Here is a 20,760-nt window from a genome sequence, read left to right as displayed (position 1 = left end):
AAATAATAGAGTACATTTCTTACACTTTAACCTGTCCATGTGATGAATTATCTTTTTGCTGTTGGTTTTGTTTTGTTTTGCTTGGGAGGGGGTGTTGAGACAGGGTTTCTCTGTGTAACTTTGCAGTCTGTTCTGCAACTCACTCTGTAGATCAAACTGGTCTCAAATTTACAGAGATCTACCTGTTTCTGCCTTCCCAGTGCAGGGATTAAAGGTATGCACCACGACCACCTGACATGATGAATTATCTTAAAAATTAAGAAACATTCATAGTTCTAGAGCCTAAGGTAAAATAAAATATAATACTGGGGCATAGGCTAATCATGATCACATAATTATAAAGGCTGCATTTGCAAGGATAATTGTTATCCAACTTATGAAAGGATCTACATATCTGACTACAAATTAACTCAGACATTTTCCAAATTCGGTATTAAAAATGGACCTCTTATTCCTGAACTTCAAAGCAAGGTATGAGCCCAGAAATGTGATTTCAAAAAGCTTAACTAGGAAGAATAAGATATGATTAAATTATTTCATAGTATTGCCTTTTATACACAATCATTGTGGCATTATCACACACTAAGAAATTAATGAATAAACACACACACACACACACACAATAACAGGATAGTTAAACAATCCTGAACAATAACATAACTGCTGGAGTTATCCACTCACAGATTTCAAGTTGTACTACAGAAGTGAAATAATAAAAGCAGCAGAGTATCAGTATAAAACAGACATGTTGATAGGTGAAACTGTATCAAAAACATAGACATAACTATACATTTACAAATACCTGGTTCTTTACTAAGAAGTAAAACATGTGCACAAGAGAAAGGGCAATATCTTCAATAACTAGTCAAATTGCATGGCTATATGCTGAAGAATGCAAATAGACCTATATTCATCACTCACTCACATTATATCACTGTACAAAATGCAGATCTAAGTGGATGGAGGACCTAAAAATGAGTTCAGATGACCTGAAAGTCATAAAAGCAAAAATTTGGACTAGGCTGGAACTCATTGGTGCATAAACATTTTCTGAACAAGACACCAAGAGGGCACAGGCACCAAGACCACCAATTGATATATAGGACCTCATAAATCTGAAATCTTCAGTAGAGCCTATGACAAAAATCATTATGGCAAAGATACAGAATAGAAAAAAGTCAGAATCTAGAATATATAAATTGTAACATGAGGGGGCCAGGACTGTTTGTTTGGTTTCTGTTCTGCCCGGTTCCCACTACTGTTTAGCCCCAAAGAAAATCACCCATAGGTCTCTAAAGTTATAAAGCTGATTGGCCCATTAGCTCTAGCCTCTGACTGGCTAACTCTCACATCTTGATTAACCCATTTTTCTGATCTATGTTAGCCATGTGGCTCAGTACCTTTTTTCAGTGGGGCAGATCACATCCTGCTGCTTCAGTGGTCTGGGCAGGAGTGGGAGGAATCAACTTCCTCCTTCCCAGAATTTTTCTGTTCTCATTACATCATTTTTACTTTCTGTCTGGTTTTCCCACCTTTACCTCCTGCCTGGCCAATCAGCATTTATTTAAAACATGATTGACAGAATACAGACAATTCTCACGCACCAATAAATAAATTTAAAAATGAGCAACAAGAAAACAAATAATCCCATAAATTTTAAGAAAGGAACTAAACAGAGAATTCTCCAAAAATGAAACAACTGAGAAACTTAAAAATGTTCAGCATATTGAGCCATCAGGGAAGTACAAATCAAACCTATCTCAAAATTTCATCTTACTACAGAGAAAATGGCCAAGATCAATACAACAAATGATAGTACATGCTTGGGACGATGTGGAGAAGTTGTAAATGTTTATTGCTGGTGGGAGGACAAACACAAATAGCTGCTATGAAAATCAGTGTGGAGATTTTGAAAATATCCAAAAATTATATCCACCTCTCCTGGGAAGATACCCCAAATAATCTACATCTTACTACAGAGATATCTGCTCATCCATTTCACTGCTGCTCTGATCATAATATCCAGAAAGTGGAAACTGCCTAGATGTCCATCAATTGATTAGTGGATGATGAAAATGGGGTACATTTACTATAGAATATTATTCATCTGATAGAAAAATGAAAATTTCATGTAAATAATTGGCACTAGAAACATCATCAATAAATTAAGCCTAATCCAGAAATACAAACAGCACGTGTGTACTCATGTATGTTGATGCTAGCTTTAAAGCCTCAGATATGTGTTTAATTCAGAACATTCATAAAGGTTAGGTAGTAAAAGGCTGAAGGTTGACAACAGGAACTTTTGAGGAAGGACAAATATAATAAAGGGATAAAAGGAAAATCATGATAGAAATGTTAAATAAGGGAGAAAGTGAAGGCATGGGAGAGGAGGAAGTACAAAGGGATAAAACTAAAGCTGTTTGAATATTCATATAAAAACATACTACTGTAGAATCTCCTAACTGTATATCAATATATGAAAAAAACTTCATATGGAGTTACCATGTAATAGGGATACAACACTTAATTAGACAATTTATTTTACCAATAAAACCTCAGTACTAGGAATGGGTTTTATTTTTTTTTTTCAATTACTGGTCAAAAGGTTCTCCTAGATACCCCTACCTACCAGAGGTGAAAATCAGTCATCATTCTTACCTACCTATAAGCCCTCTGAGCTAGAATAATGATCTTCCCACACAACATACCCAGAGGAATGTAGATGTTACAGAGTAACCAGTCACTTTGAAATATTTGATTTAAGACTCATTCTTTGAATTGAAACCAATACTTGACACTGTTAATGAAGCCAAAAACCTGGGACCAGACAGATTATGGGCCTAATGTTGTTGGGGAGGCTGCTTGTTCATTCCCAGCCCAAAATAATCACTCAGAAACTGTTATTTTCAATAGTTTGGCCAAAGAGTCTAGTGTATTCCTAGAAAGCTCTTATATTTTAAATTAATCCAATTCTATTAATCTGTGCATCTCCACGTGGCTGTGGCATGTCTCTCTCTGGCAGCTGCTACATGGCTTCTCCCTGCCTAAGTTCACCTACTCTCTCTTTATATCTATTCCAGCCTGGCTATATTCTGTTAAGCCATTGGCCGAAAGCAGTTTCTTTATTCATTAACCAATAAAAGCAACATATATACAGAAGGACTTGCTAGACCATAAAGTGAAACATAATTTTATTCTGCTAAAGTATCATTCTGCTAAAGTATCATAAGAGTAGAATGACTCCTAAATTTATACTGTTATACTGAAAGACCAGTGTGTCACTCAACCCTCATCAGAGTAGATTCATCTTGTAGTACATGGTGATTAGTACAGAGACTCTAAACTAGACTATGTGCAGAAAGTAAGAGACTTTAGACAGCTGAAACCTAAATGGGATGTCTTTATCACACCTCTCCTCTCAGTACTCAGGGATCTATAATGAAGAGGAAGCTAAAAACTTCAAGAGGCAGAGTTAATGGACAACATCCTTTCCCACAAATAGCATTGCTGAATCAATATGAACTCACAAATACTATGTGCTGTATAGAAGTCCGGCACATCATCAACCCAGATAAAACCCCAGCATTCACAAAGAGAAGTGGGGATGAAATTCCACTCCTAACCAGGAAGCTATTTGTAATTGATAGCTTATGATAGAGGGAAACGTGGTTTTATTCAATGGGATGACAATTGGTATATCAACTACACTCCAGGTCTAGTCGGGGCACTGTCTCAACTTTTATATGATGACTCCATTTAAATTCCTATCATATATGTACATTTTTAGGGAGCTTCCACAGTAGGAGGTTTTTATAATTTTTTTCAAATCCTGTAGTGTTCATTGTACCTCCCCATATTCTCTTCTTGCCTTCATCTCCTATCCTCCTCTTCATTTATTTCCCCTGTTCTATCTTCCCCTTTATTGCTCTATAACACTGTATTCTATTTCCCTTTCTTTTTTTATCTTTATTAAAAATTTCCAACTCCTCTCCTCCTCCCACTTCCTTCCCCTCCCCTCACTCCCCTCTCCCTCCATCTCCAGGCCAAAGAGCAGTCAGGGTTCCCTACACATGGGAAGTCCAAGGTCCTCCTTGCTCCCCACAGGTCAACAAAGGTGAGCATACAAATGGACAAGGCTCCCACAAAACCCATCCATGCAGTAGAATCAAAACCCAGTGCCATTGTCCTTGGCTTCTCAGTCAGCCTCCACCTTCAACCACATTCAGAGAGTCTGGTTTGATCACATGCTCCATCAGTCCCATTCCAGTTGGACTTGGTGATCTCCCATTAGATCAGTCCCACTGTCTCAGTGGGTAGATGCACCCCTCGTGGTCCTGACTTCTTTGCTCATGTTCTCCCTCCCCTGGTACCTTCCTGAGGCTACATGGATTGTTGTTCATATATCTCAAAATGTGAAATGCTAACATAAAGAATTCAGTATTTGTCTTTTTGAGTCTGGGTTACCTCACTCGGGATGTTTTTGAGATTGTTTCCCAGTACGCTCTATTTTCATGCAAATTTCATTTATCTTAACAACTGAATTCCATGGTATGAATGTTCCACACTTTCATTATCTCCTCATCAGTTCATGGATATCAGACTGTTTCCAGAGACAACATCTCAGTTACCCAGGCCTCCCCTAGGCTCACTCTATATGTCAGGAAGTCTTTTAACATGTGGCCCATCTGTCTCAGCCATTTATTTATTTATTTATTTATTTATAATGTTATTATTGAGCTATACATTTTTCTCTGCTCCCCTCCCTTCCTGTCCTCTTCCCTTCTACCCTCTCTCATAGTCCCCATGCTCACAATTTACTCAGGAGATCTTGTCTTTTTCTACTATTCATGTGAATTAGATCCATGTATGTCTCTCTTAGGGTCCTCATTGTGCCTCTTAAGGAGTTGGATCACAGGCCTGTACAAACAAACCATGTTCTAATTAAAATTTTTTGGCTCTTGTTTTTGCTTTTTGAAGTATGATTTCTTCCTGTAGTACAGGCTGGACCAAAACTAACTGTTTCCTGGGCTCATGTCAAACTGAGGATAGTCCCGTCATTCTCTCAGTCTCTGGGAATACATTCATTCGTGAAATGCTATGATCACGAACAGACCATCATTTCTTAAAATTTAATAGAGAATACTCAAATTTATCCATTTGTCTTTGACAATATTGCAATGATACAGTGATATTTTATTATTCCCAGGGTGTGGACTCATCTAAATGTTCATTTGCATAAATTCTTACTTTCTTCTTCTGTCGCTATATTTCAAATCTACTGTATTTTCAGAATACTTTAATGGCAGTGTTACAGAAACACTGACTTGGAAGAAAAGGCCATCATACTAACATTAAATCCCTGTTAATTATTTAAATCTATTGGCATTGTACATAAACCATTCAGATGTCAGATATGTTTAAAAAATATTGGGATATGTTTGAGTATCACCTGGACCTTAATGCTAAAATATAGTCCCCTATATCAAAGAGGTAAACACTGATCTTTACAATAATAAGATCCCTGGTCAGCTTCTGCCTGTGAACAAATCAGACTATTAACCCTGCATATCTTCTGGCTTTAGGAAAATTCAAAGTAACAAGTGAACATTTTTAAATCTCACAGTTTTTTAGATAAATACCATATACCAAAGTTAAACCAGGACCAGGTAAATGCTCTAAATCGTCCTGTTAGTCACGAAGAATTAGAAACTGTTATCAGAAACCTCCCTACCAAAAAGAGCCCAGGACCAGATGGTTTCAATGCGGAATTCTACCAGAACTTCCAAGAAGACCTAATACCTATACTCCTTAAGGTATTTCATAATATAGAAACACAAGAGTCACTGCCAAATTCCTTCTATGAAGCTACAGTTACCCTGATACATAAACCACACAAAGACTCAACCAAGAAAGAGAATTACAGGCCAATCTCACTCATGAACATTGACGCAAAAATTATCAATAAAATACTGGCAAACCGAATCCAAGAACACATTAGAAAAATTATCCATTATGATCAAGTAGGCTTCATCTCAGAGACGCAGGGCTGGTTCAACATTCGAAAATCTATCAGTGTAATCCATCAAATAAATAAACTGAAGGAAAAAAACCATATGGTCATCTCATTAGATGCTGAAAAAGCATTTGACAAAATTCAGCACCCTTTTATGATAAAGGTCTTGGAGAGATTAGGGATACAAGGGTCATTCCTAAATATAATAAAAGCTATTTACAGCAAGCCAACAGCTAACATCAAATTAAACAGAGATAAACTCAAGGCTATCCCACTAAATTCAGGAACACGACAAGGCTGTCCACTCTCTCCTTATCTCTTCAATATAGTGCTTGAAGTTCTAGCAATAGCAATAAGACAACATAAGGGAATCAAGGGGATTCAATTTGGAAAGGAAGAAGTTAAACTTTCATTATTTGCAGATGATATGATAGTATACATAAGCGACCCCAAAAACTCCACCAAAGAACTCCTACAGCTGATAAACTCCTTCAGTAACGTGGCAGGTTACAAGATCAACTCCAAAAAATCAGTCACCCTCCTATACACAAAGGATAAGGAAGCAGAGAGGGAAATCAGAGAAGTATCACCTTTCACAATAGCCACAAATAGCATAAGATATCTGGGAGTATCTCTAACCAAGGAAGTGAAGGATTTATTTGACAAGAACTTTAAGTCTTTGAAGAAAGAAATTGAAGAGGATACCAGAAAATGGAAGGATCTCCCCTGCTCGTGGATTGGGAGGATCAACATAGTAAAAATGGCAATTCTACCAAAAGCAATCTATAGATTCAATGCAATCCCAATCAAGGTCCCATTAAAATTCTTCACAGAGATTGAGAGGACAATAATCAACTTTATATGGAAAAACAAGAAACCCAGGATAGCCAAAAAAACCTTATACAATAAAGGTTCTTCTGGAGGCATTACCATCCCTGACTTCAAACTCTATTACAAAGCTACAGTATTGAAAACAGCTTGGTATTGGCATAAAAACAGAGAGGTTGACAAATGGAATCGTATAGAAGACCCGGATCTTAAACCACAAACCTATGAACACCTGACTTTTGATAAAGGAGCCAAAAGTACACAATGGAAGAAAGAGGGCATCTTCAACAAATGGTGCTGGCATAACTGGATGTCAACCTGTAGAAGAATGAAAGTAGATCCATGTCTATCACCATGCACAAAACTCAAGTCCAAGTGGATTAAAGATCTCAATATTAATCTGAACACATTGAGCTTGATAGAGGAGAAAGTGGGAAGTACTCTACAACAAATGGGCACAGGGAACCGTTTCCTACGCATAACCCCAGCTGCACAGACTTTAAGGTCAACATTGAATAAATGGGACCTCCTGATGTTGAGCAGCTTCTGTAAAGCAAAGGACATTGTCACTAAGACACAAAGGCAGCCTACTGACTGGGAAAAGATCTTCACCAACCCTGCAACTGACAAAGGTCTGATCTCTAAAATATATAAGGAACTCAAGAGACTAGACGGTAAAATGCCAATTAACCCAATTAAAAAATGGGGCACTGAACTGAACAGAGAATTCTCAACAGAAGAAGTTCGAATGGCCAAAAGACACTTAAGGGCATGCTCAACCTCCCTAGCTATCAGGGAAATGCAAATCAAAACAACTTTGAGATATCATCTTACACCTGTCAGATTGGCTAAAATCCAAAACACCAATAATAACCTTTACTGGAGAGGTTGTGGGGTAATGGGTACACTCATCCATTGCTGGTGGGAATGCACACTTGTGCAACCACTTTGGAAAGCAGTGTGGCGGTTTCTCAGGAAATTCGGGATCAACCTACCCCAGGACCCAGCAATTCCACTATTGGTAATCTACCCAAGAGATGCCCAATCATACAATAAAAGCATATGCTCATCTATGTTCATAGCAGCATTATTTGTAATAGCCAGATCCTGGAAACAACCTAGATGCCCTTCAGTGGAAGAATGGATGAAGAAACTGTGGAATATATACATGCTAGAATACTACTCAGCGGTAAAAAACAATGACATCTTGAATTTTGCAGGCAAATGGATGGAAATAGAAAACACTATTCTGAGTGAGGTAACCCAGACCCAAAAAGATGAACATGGGATGTACTCACTCATAATCGGTTTCTAGCCATAATTAAAGGACATCGAGCCTATAAATTTGGGATCCTTGAGAAGATAATAAGAAGGTGAACTCCCAAAAAAAGATATAGTAATCCTCCTGGATATTGGAAGTAGACACGATCGCCAGGCCAAATTGGCAACTTGAGGGTTGGGCAAGACTGGGCCAAGGGAAGATGGGGAGAGAAAAGTGTGAAGGAGAGAATGGGGGGAGCTCGGAGGAATAGGGTGCTTGGGATATAGGAAGGGTGGATATGGGAGCAGGGAAGTATATATCTTAATTTAAGGAGCTACCTGAGGGTTGTCAAGAGACTTGATCCTTGAGGGGTTCCCAGGTTTCCAGGGAGATGCCCCCAGTTAGTTCCTTGGGCAGCTGAGGAGAGGGAGCCTGAAAAGGCCAGTTCCTATAGCCATACTGATGAATTTCTTGCATATCACCATAGAACCTCCACCTGACGATAGATGAAGAAAATGACAGAGCCCCACATTGGAGCACCGGACTGAGCTCCCAAGGTCCTGATGAGGAGCAGAAGGAGCGAGAACATGAGGGAGAAAGTCAGGAACGAGAGGGGAAAATACAAATTTTCAAAAAATCAAGAGACCCTGGATGTTTGGATGTCTGAAGAGGAAAAAGTAACTATCAAAAAATGATCATCAAGCAAAAAGGAATATGACTTATGAGGACATGTCACCTGAGAACCTTCACCTGGCATTGGATGGAGAAAATGACAGAGCCCCACATAGGAGCACCGGACTGAGCTCCCAAGGTCCTGATGAGGAGCAAAAGGAGGGAGATCATGAGCAAGGAAGTCAGGACCATGAGGGGTGCATTCACCCTTTGAGACGGTGGGACAGATCTAACAGGAGACCACCAAGTCCAGTTGGAATGGGACTGATGGAACAGGGGACCAAACTGGACTCTCCGAATGTGGCTGACGGTGGAGGAGGACTGAGAAACCAAGGACAACAGCGATGACCTTGAACTCTACAGCATGGATGGGCTCACTGTGCGCCTTGTCAGTTTGGTTGCTCACCTTCCGGGACTTAGGGGGAGTTGGTAGGACCTTGGACTTAACATAGTGAAGGGAACCCTGATGACTCTTTGGCTTGGAGAGGGAGGGAGTTGGGGTATGGGTGGAAGGGAGGGGAGGGAAGGGGGAGGAGGAGGGGAGGAGATGGAAATTTTTAATAAAAAAGAGTTGATTGTTAAAAAAGATAAATAAATCTCACTCTAATTTACATAAAATGTGAAAATACTCATGAATCTTTTATGAAGCAAATAGCAAAATTATATCACAATGTGATCATATAAATTGGAATTGAGAAATATCAAGTTTGGAGGTATGTAAGGGAAAATGAACAAATTCTTTTAGCTTTGATATTCTTAAAAATAAAAAAAATGGTTTATGAATTAATAGCAGAAAAGAGAGTAAATGTTGACCACATTTACTATCCAAGTTAATTAGGTCACATGTAGATATTAGAAAAAAAGCAAACTAAAAGCAAATATTTAGATCTATTTTAAAACATATATACAAAGTAAAACAAGCTGTTTCAAATGTTTCTATATGGCCTTCTTTTAGCTGCCAGACAACTGGAAGGTACAGATTCTTAGCAATGAAGTGTGACCTCACTTTTCAGCATGATGATGATATTCTTCAGTGGATAGATGCACATAACATCTGGCTGAAGAAACAATAAAAAAACAAAACTCAAACAAAACCCTTCATATCTGAACAGCTTTTCCTCCAGAGAAAGTAATTTAAAAATTGATTAGGAAAATTGCCACTGTCCTCCTTTATGAATGCACACTATCATTTATTTCTAAGTTAAATAAAGGACAGAAATTATAGCTACCTTTGAAATCACAAGTGAACATCTCAAAACATGATTTTCATCTATTTTTAAATGTAGACTAATACATAATATAATCTTATAAGTATATGAAATCTGATTGTTGATGTTAAAGCAAAATATTATTTTAATTTTTAGATATGTAAAATTTATTGAAATATTCATCATAGCTTCTATGCAGTATCCTCTGTTCATCTTAGGAAGATCATCATATTAAATACACGTGAACTGGTATCTGAAAAGAAGTAACACTGAAAGGCTGGTAACTGGTGAAGAAATGTTAAGTGCAATTACAAAACACCCAAATACAGTTAACTCATAATGTTATGCTGCCCTTGACATCTCTTGTACCAGTTTGGACAACAGCCATAAAAGGCATTAATGTTGTTATGTAACTCAACCAAGTTTACATTTTTCTACTCTTTGGCAAGTAACTTTCCAGCTAGAATGTTCTGTGGGCAACAGGAGAATAGCAATAACTATTTAACTTAGGAAGAGGGTCCAAATGAATTTTATGCCAATATGGAAAATATCTAATAAAGCATTTTCAATGACTGAATTTAATGAGATATTATTATTATAAATATTTTAGTGAAAAGTTGTGAAACTTACTATAATATTTTGAGTTTTAAAAGTAACTCAGTTGCTTCATCTCCAACTAGACAGTAATAATTGAAGTATAAAGTAGTTTTGACTTTAAGGTCCTAGATTAAGTAAATTATCACTTTCATGAAAATGTTGAAATAATGGATTTTCAAGTGGACAATAGTAAAAATGCACATTAAAATAGTCTGCTATTCCGTAATCTGAAGCAAGCATCCTAGAAAACCAATCTGTTAAATGCATCAGTTCTGGGAACATCCCTGTTATTCCCCATTCACACTGTAGAATGTCAGTCCAGTATCTTTAGCAATGATTAATGCCAGCTGAAAAATAACTTCCAGAATAATCATCACAAAGGGCCAGGACTTGAGTGTTAAACTTTCCTATTTTTGTTCCTGGTATCAATGTGGGGCCCAAATGCCATTACCTCATATAGAAAGCCTCTGCTAGTCTGTCCCCTATATGGACCTTTCTTAAAACAACTTCTTCCAGTTATCTGAACACTCCTTTATGGTTTTCTATAAAAAAATTCTCCTTTCACCTCTTTGTCATTGCTAATATCAAGCAATTGTGGTTGGTTCTGATTGTAAGTATATCTTATTTTCTATTAGTTGGTCTAAAATGAATTCCCAACTATCATTTCTTCCATTGCTTTGATTTGTGGAAAATTGCATAATTTATCTAGACTGTTCTACAGAAAATCAATATGACTTGTGGTATATTTCTGCTAACTTATATAGTTATTTTTGGAATTTACTAATTCTGATGTTTTGGCAACAATAATGCCCCGTGGGCTAAATTTTCTTTTACACAAATAAATGTTTTTTCTTAGTTTATTTAATTTATTTATTTTACATACTGACTATAACTTCCCTTACCTTCTCTCCTCTCATTCCCTCCCCTACATCCCCTCTGCCAAACCATTAATCCACCCCTTCTCTGTTTTTGTTCAGAAAGGGGAAGGCTTCTGATAGGCATCAGCAAAGCATGGAATATCAAACTGCTGTAAGATTAAGTACCTCTTCTTTTATTCAGGTTGTCCCAGGAAATCCAGGTTGAGGAATAGGTTCCCAAAAGCCAGCCAAAGCACCAGGGACAGGCCAGCTCTCATTGCCAGGAGTTTTACAAATAGACCAAGCTACACAAATGCCACATAAATAGAGAGGGCCTGGGTCAGCTGTTGGTTCAGACTCTGTGAGTTCCCATTAGCCATTTCTGTTGGTTTTCCTCAATGTCCCTTATCGCTCTGGCTCCTACAATCCCTCATCCCTCTACTCAGGAGAACTCCCTCATCTCAGCCCAATGTTTGGTCATATGTCTCTGAATCTGCCTCCCCTAGTTACCTCCATCTGGATGAAGACTCCTTAGCAACAAAGGGAAAGTCATGATCTAATCACAGGGGACAGTCTGTTAAAGCTATTCATTCACAGCTGCCAGAAGTCTTAGCTTGGCCATCCTTGTAGACTCAGGAGTTTCTCTCACATCAGGTGTCTACCCATTCATAAAGCTCCACTTTCCATTCATCTCTCTCAGCACTCTCCCCATCTGCCCACCCCAACCTGATCTCTCAAGTTCCCATGCCCACCAACTGTCAATTTAGCCAGGAGATCTCCCCTATTTCACCTATCCAGGGAGATCAATACATCCTACCATGGGTCTTGATGGTTACCTAGCTTCTCTAGGTCTATAGATTGCCACATGGTTATCTTTTATTTTGCAGCTGATATCCATGAATGAGTGAGTGCATACCATGTTTGTCTTTCATGGCTGGGTTACCTCACTCAAGATGATTTTTTTTCTACTTTCATCCATTTGCATGAAAATTTAATGTCATTGTTTTTAACAGTTGAGTACAACTCCATTGTGTAAATGTACCAGATTTTTTTTTTTTTATCCATTGGTCGGTTGAGGGGAATCTGGGTTGTTTCCAGTTGATTGACATTACAAATAAAGCTGCTATAAACATAGTTAATTAATTTCTTTGTTGTTTGACTGAGCATCTTTTGGGTATATGTCCAACAGTGGTATTGAAGGGTCTTGAGGTAGAAAGATTTCCAATTTTCTAAGAAACCACCATATTCATTTTCTAAGTGATTGTACAAGTTTTCACTCACATCAGCAATGGATTAGTGTTCTCCTTGCTATACATAATCCCCAGCATGAGCTAGATATCCTCTTCAGCCTAAGCTGTCTCTTGTGGTTTTAAATTTGGGCTAATCTTTCTTATGTAACAGAGATATTGAGGTGTGATATAGAGATTGAGGTGTGAGATTGCACAAATTATTGTCCTCTAAAGTAAGACTCATGTGATCCAGATGGCTTGATCAATGCCAGGTTGATATGATTTCAAGTATATAATTGATGCTAGGACAGGGGTGGGGCAGGGAGAATGTCAGGAATCTGTGGTGATCCCTTTCACAGTGGGTTATACTTTATAGGTCAGATACTATACAAAGCCTTTATGCTGAGACTAGTGTGTCTCTTTAACGTATAGGAAACATTTTATATTCATATTTTTATTTTGTTCCTTATGATATTATCTGTAGGGAGTCATACCTCATAAATCTAGATTATATGTTTGTTTGCAATTCTAAAATACGGATTTTTCTGATGGCTTCATTTCAGGAAAAATGAATTCCTCCCTAAATTACATGTAAATCTCTTTAATAAGTCATAGTTTTACATAAATTTACAAAACCATTAAATAAAATCTTTTTCTTATTTTGTTTTATCTCTGAAAATACCAGTCATCAATGAAAAGACAGGAATCAGTTTCAATGCTTTCAGGTTTTTTTCTCTCATCAGCTTACAGAGTACAGGAGATCACTTGAGGGTCTTAGCAAAATACTTAGTCATTGATTTTTAATAACAATTATATAATTTAAATTCAGAATATCACAATATAATAGAAAATGTTATATTCACTGACTAGATTGCTTAGCATTTAGTCTTTTTCATTTTTTACCAGTGCACAGTGAAGAAAATGAGTGAATAAAACAAAGTAATCATTGTTCTACTGGTTAGTTTTACAACACAAAGCCAACAATACTTAGTTTCCAATGAAAAGAACATAATATGGAAATCCAACACTATCAATGTAGCACCACTCATTTGAACAGTTCTTTATATTTTCTTCCTCAACTCATGTAGGGAAGGTATACAGGAACCTTATTGGAGACAAGAGCTAGTATCCAATGAACGTTTCTGTGGAGACACATGTTGTCAATGTCTCCCTGGCCCAAACATATGTGAACATTCTTGGGTCCCATGGAAGTCCCCAGATAAAGAAGGCTATTGCCAGGGCTCTTTGTTGCTCCATAAAAGCTGCCTGTAAGTCCCTATTACTGAAGAAAACACCTACACAAATCACTGAACATGGAAAAGTCAAAGTCCAGGTGGTGCCTATCTAAAATTTCATCCCTATGAACAGTTCATGTTCATGGAAGTTATTCTTCATGCTACCAAAGGAGAAAGGCAAACATCAATCTAGTGACAACCCTTTCAATCTATAACAGTGACCTGCCTGCAATATGTGTTGGTGCAGTAATGGGACCAAGTTTGTGGCAGTAACAAACCAAGATTTGTTTTCATTTAATGACTACTCCATGAGATAGAATATCTCTGACACCCCTTTGTTGACCATGGACCTGAGAGTAGATGGACCAGAGATGAAGGGGAAAACCAAATACTACCATTCTGCTAAATGAACTTAGAAATACAATGTCTCTTCTACAGGTTGACATCCGGTTATGCCAGCACCATTTGTTGAAGATGCTTTCTTTCTTCCATCGTATACTTTTACCTCCTTTATTGAAAATCAAGTGTTCATAGGTTTGTGGGTTAAAATCCGGGTCTTCTATTCGATTCCATTGGTCGACTTCTCTGTTTTTATACCAATACCAAGCTGTTTTCAATACTGTAGCTCTGTAATAGAGTTTGAAGTCAGGGATGGTAATGCCTCCAGAAGTTCCTTATTGTATAAGATTGTTTTGGCTATCCTGGATTTTTTGTCTTTCCATATAAAGTTGATTATTATTCTCTCAAGATCTGTGAAGAATTTTGATGGTACCTTGATGGGGATTGTATTGAATCTATAGATTGCCTTTGGTAGTATAGCCATTTTTACTATGTTGATCCTCCCAATCCACGAGCAGGGGAGATCCTTCCATTTTCTTGTATCCTCTTCAATTTCTTTCTTCAAAGACTTAAAGTTCTTGTCAAATAGATCTTTCCCTTCTTTGGTTAGAGTTACACCAAGATATTTTATGCTATTTGTGGCTATTGTGAAAGGTGATACTTCTCTGATTTCCCTCTCTGCTTCCTTATCCTTTATGTATAGGAGGGCAACTGATTTTTTGGAGTTGATCTTGTATCCTGACACGTTACTAAAGGTGTTTATCAGCTGTAGGAGTTCTTTGGTAGAGTTTTTGGGGTCGCTTATGTACACTATCATATCATCTGCAATAAACAAAAGTTTGCCTTTTTCCTTTCCAATTCGAATCTGCTTGATCCCCTTATGTTGTCTTATTGCTATTGCTAGAACTTCAAGCACTATATTGAAGAGATAGGGAGAGAGTGGACAGCTTTGTCATGTTCCTGAATTTAGTGGGATTGCTTTGAATTTCTCCCATTTAATTTGATGTTAGCTGTTGGCTTGCTGTAAATAGCCTTTATTATATTTAGGTATGACCCTTGCATCCCTAATCTCTCCAAGACCTTTATCATAAAAGGGTGCTGAATTTTGTCAAATGCTTTTTCAGCATCTAATGAGATGACCATATGGTTTTTTTCCTTCAGTTTATTTATATGATGGATTACACTGATAGATTTTCGTATGTTGAACCAGCCCTGGATCTCTGAGATGAAGCTTACTTGATCGTAATTGATAATTTTTTGGATGTGTTCTTGGATTCAGTTTGCCAGTATTTTATTGAGAATTTTTGCATTGATGTTCATGAGTGAGATTGGCCTGTAATTCTCTTTCTGAGAAAGAAAATAGATCCATATCTATCACCATACACAAAACTCAAGTCCAAATGGATTAAAGACCACAATATTAATCTGAACACACTGAACCTGATAGAAGAGAAAGTGGGAAGTACTCTACAATATATGGGCACATGAGACCAATTCCTACGTATAACCCCAGCAGCACAGATATTAAGGGCAACGTTAAATAAATGGGACTTCCTGAAACTGAGAAGCTTCTGTAAAGCAAAAGACACTGTCACTAAGACAAAAAGGCAACCTACTGATTGGGAGAAGATCTTCACCAACCCCACAACAGACAAAGGTCTGATCTCCAAAATACATAAAGAACTCAAGAAACTAGACTTTAAAATGCTAATTAACCTAATTAAAAAATGGGGCACTGAACTGAACAGAGAATTCTCAACAGAAGAAATCCAAACGGCCAAAAGACACTTAAGGTTATGTTCAACATCCTTAGCCATCAGGGAAATGCAAATCAAAACAACTTTGAGATACCATCTTACACCTGTCAGAATGGCTATAATCGAAAACACCAATGATAGTCTTTGCTGGAGAGGATGTGGTGTAAGGGGAACACTCATCCATTGCTGATGGGAATGCAAACTTGTACAACCACTTTGGAAAGCAGTGTGGCAGTTTCTCAGGAAATTCGGGAACAACCTACCCCAGGACCCAACAATTCCACCCTTGGGAATATATCCAAGAGATGCCCTACCATATTATAAAACCATTTCTTCAACTATGTTTACAGCAGCATTTTTTGTAATAGGCAGAACCTGGAAACAACCTAGATGCCCTTCAATGAAAGAATGGATAAAGAAGGTGTGGAATATATATTTATTAGAGTACTACTCAGTGGTAAAAAACAATGACATCTTGAATTTTGCATGCAAATAGATGGAAATAGAAAACACTATCCTGAGTGAGACAACCCAGATCCCAAAAGATGAACATGGGATGTACTCACTCATAATTGGTTTCTAGCCATAAATAAAGGACATCAAGCCTATAATTCATGATCCTAGAGAAGCTAAATAAGAAGGTGAACCGAAAGAAAAACATATAGTTATCCTCCTGGATATTGGAAGGAGACAAGATTGCCAGGCAAAAATTGGGAACTTGGGGGTGGGGTGGGATGGGGCTAAGTGGAGATGGGGAGAGAAAAGTGTGAAGGGGATTATGGTGACAGCTTGGGGGAATGGGACGGTTGGGATAAAGGAAAGGTGGATATGAGAGCAGGGAAATGTATATCTTAATTAAGGGAGTCATTTTAGGGTTGGCAAGAGACTTGACTATAGAGGGGTTCCCAGGTGTCCAGGGAGATATCCCCAGCTAGTTCCTTGGGCAGCTGAGGAGAGGGAGCCTGAATTTGCCCGATCCTATAGACATACTGATGAATATCTTGCATATCACCATAGAACCTTCATCTGGCTATGGATGGAGGTAGAGACAGAGCCCCACATTGGAGCACCAGACTGAGCTCCCAAGGTCCAAATGAGGAGCAGAAGGAGGGAGAACATGAGCACGAAGTCAGGACCGTGCATGGTGCACTCACCCACTGAGGTGGTGGGGCTGATCTAATGGGAACTCACCAAGGCCAGCTGGACTGGAATTGAAAAAGCATGGGATAAAACTGGACTCCCTGAATATGGCAGACAATGAGGGCTGCTGAGAAGCCAAGGTCAATGGTACTGGGTTTTGATCCTACTACATGTACTGGCTTTGGAGGGGCCTAGCTTATTTGGATGCGCACCTTCCTAGACCTGGATGGAGTGGGGAGGACCATGGACTTCCCACAGGGCAGGGAACCCTTGCTGCTCTTCGGACTGGAGATGGAGGGGGAGGAGAGTGGGGAAAGAGGGAGGGAAATGGGAGGCTGGGAGGAGGCAGAAATTTTTAATAAATAAAAAGAAATACAGCGTCTCTACTCATAGACCAATGCCTTGCTCAGTCACCATCAGAGAATTTTCTTCCTGCAGCAGATCAGAACAAATACAAAGACGCACAATCAGACAATGTGTAGAGAATAAATGACCTTGAAACACTTATCTGTAAATGAGATGTGTCTACAAAATACCTCCCTTTAGGGCTCAGGGAACTCTGTGGAAGGGAAGGAGTGAGAATAAGAGTTAGAAGGGATGGTGGACTGTAGGAGGATGTGGACCTGCTTTTTGTCACAGCTGCCTGGCTAGCTTATATCCAAAATAACCACACCGAAATTGTATTAATTAAATCACTGCCTGGCCCATTATCCCTAGCCTCTTATTGGCTAACTCTCGCATTTTGATTTAACCCATTTCTATTAATCTGTGCATTGCCATGTGACAGTGGCTTACTGGGAAAGATTCAGCATTTCTCACTCTGGCAAATCCACAGCGGTTCTCTCCCTGACTCTGCATCCTTCCTCCCAGACTTCAGTTTTTTTTTCCATGGTTTATTTATTTTTTATGTATTTAAAAATTTCCATCTCCTTCCCTCCTCCTCCCCCCTCCCTCCCCTCCTCCTCCGCCTTAGCTCCCCTCCTTCTCCCCCTTCCCTCCCCTCCCCTCCATCCATACCTCCCCTCCTTCCTTCTCAAGGCCAAGGAGCCATCAGGGTTCCCCACTCTATGCTAAGACCAATGTCCTCCAAACTACCCCCAGGTCCAGGAACGTGATCGATCAAGCTGAGAAGGCTCCCACAGAGCCCGTCCATGCAGAAGAATCAGAGCCCAGAGCCATTGTCCTTTGCTTCTCAGTCAGCCCCCGCTGTTGGCCACATTCAAAGAGACGGGTTTGGTCGCATGATCCATCAGTCCCATTCCAACTGGAGTTGGTGATCTCCCATTAGTTCTGTCCCACCGTCTCCTTGAGTGAACGCACCCCTCTCGTTCCTGACTTTCTCCCTCAAGTTCTCGCTCCTTCTGCTCCTCATCAGGACCTTGGGAGCTCAGTCCAGTGCTCCAATGTGGGGCTCAGTCACCTTCCCCATCTGTCGCCAGCTGGAGGTTCCCTCACAGTCCTGACTTTCTTTCTCATGTTCTCTCTCCTTCTGCTCCTCATCAGGACCTTGGGAGCTCAGTCCGGTGCTCCAATGTGGGGCTCTGTCATTTTCTTCATCTATCGTCAGGTGGAGGTTCTATGGTGATATGCAAGAAATTCATCAGTATGGCTATAGGAACTGGCCTTTTCAGGCTCCCTCTCCTCAGCTGCTCAAGGAACTAACTGGGGGCATCTCCCTAGAAACCTGGGAACCCCTCTAGGGTCAAGTCTCTTGACAACCCTCAGGTAGCTCCTTAAATTAAGATATTTGCTTCCCTGCTCCCATATGAACCCTTCCTATATCCCAAGCGCCCCATTCCTCCGAGCTCCCCCCGTTCTCCCCTTCACACTTTTCTCTACCCATCTTCCCTTGGCCCAGTCTTGCCCAACCCTCAAGTTCCCAATTTGGCCTGGCGATCGTGTCTACTTCCAATATCCAGGAGGATTACTATATCTTTTTTTGGGAGTTCACCTTCTTATTATCTTCTCAAGGATCCCAAATTTATAGGCTCGATGTCCTTTAATTATGGCTAGAAACCGAATATGAGTGAGTACATCCCATGTTCATCTTTATGGGTCTGGGTTACCTCACTCAGAATAGTGTTTTCTATTTCCATCCATTTGCCTGCAAAATTCAAGATGTCATTGTTTTTTACCGCTGAGTAGTATTCTAGCATGTATATATTCCACAGTTTCTTCATCCATTCTTCCACTGAAGGGCATCTAGGTTGTTTCCAGGATCTGGCTATTACAAATAATGCTGCTATGAACATAGATGAGCATATGCTTTTGTTGTATGATTGGGCATCTCTTGGGTAGATTGCCAATAGTGGAATTGCTGGGTCCTGGGGTAGGTTGATCCCGAATTTCCTGAGAAACCGCCACACTGCTTTCCAAAGTGGTTGCACAAGTTTGCATTCCCACCAGCAATGGATGAGTGTACCCCTTACCCCACAACCTCTCCAGCAAAGGTTATTATTGGTGTTTTGGATTTTAGCCAATCTGACAGGTGTAAGATGATATCTCAAAGTTGTTTTGATTTGCATTTCCCTGATAGCTAGGGAGGTTGAGCATGCCCTTAAGTGTCTTTTGGCCATTCGAACTTCTTCTGTTGAGAATTCTCTGTTCAGTTCAGTGCCCCATTTTTTAATTGGGTTAATTGGCATTTTACCGTCTAGTCTCTTGAGTTCCTTATATATTTTAGAGTTCAGACCTTTGTCAGTTGCAGGGTTGGTGAAGATCTTTTCCCAGTCAGTAGGCTGCCTTTGTGTCTTAGTGACAATGTCCTTTGCTTTACAGAAGCTGCTCAACTTCAGGAGGTCCCATTTATTCAATGTTGACCTTAAAGTCTGTGCAGCTGGGGTTATGCGTAGGAAACTGTTCCCTGTGCCCATTTGTTGTAGAGTACTTCCCACTTTCTCCTCTATCAAGCTCAATGTGTTCAAATTAATATTGAGGTCTTTAATCCATTTGGACTTGAGTTTTGTGCATGGTGATAGACATGGGTCTACTTTCATTCTTCTACAGGTTGACATCCAGTTATGCCAGCACCATTTGTTGAAGATGCCCTCTTTCTTCCATTGTGTACTTTTGGCTCCTTTATCAAAAATCAGGTGTTCATAGGTTTGTGGTTAAAGATCCGGGTCTTCTATACGATTCCATTGGTCAACCTCTCTGTTTTTATGCCAATACCAAGCCGTTTTCAATACTGTAGCTTTGTAATAGAGTTTGAAGTCAGGGATGGTAATGCCTCCAGAAGAACCTTTATTGTATAAGATTTTTTTGGCTATCCTGGGTTTCTTGTTTTTCCATATAAAGTTGATTATTGTCCTCTCAATCTCTGTGAAGAATTTTAATGGGACCTTGATTGGGATTGCATTGAATCTATAGATTGCTTTTGGTAGAATTGCCATTTTTACTATGTTGATCCTCCCAATCCACGAGCAGGGGAGATCCTTCCATTTTCTGGTATCCTCTTCAATTTCTTTCTTCAAAGACTTAAAGTTCTTGTCAAATAAATCCTTCACTTCCTTGGTTAGAGATACTCCCAGATATCTTATGCTATTTGTGGCTATTGTGAAAGGTGATACTTCTCTGATTTCCCTCTCTGCTTCCTTATCCTTTGTGTATAGGAGGGCGACT

The sequence above is a fragment of the Arvicola amphibius genome, chromosome 1 (genome assembly GCF_903992535.2).
Source record: "Arvicola amphibius chromosome 1, mArvAmp1.2, whole genome shotgun sequence".
Taxonomy (NCBI): Eukaryota; Metazoa; Chordata; class Mammalia; order Rodentia; family Cricetidae; genus Arvicola; species Arvicola amphibius.
The sequence above is the reverse complement of the archived record's forward strand: the minus strand, read 5'-3'. Positions refer to the sequence as shown.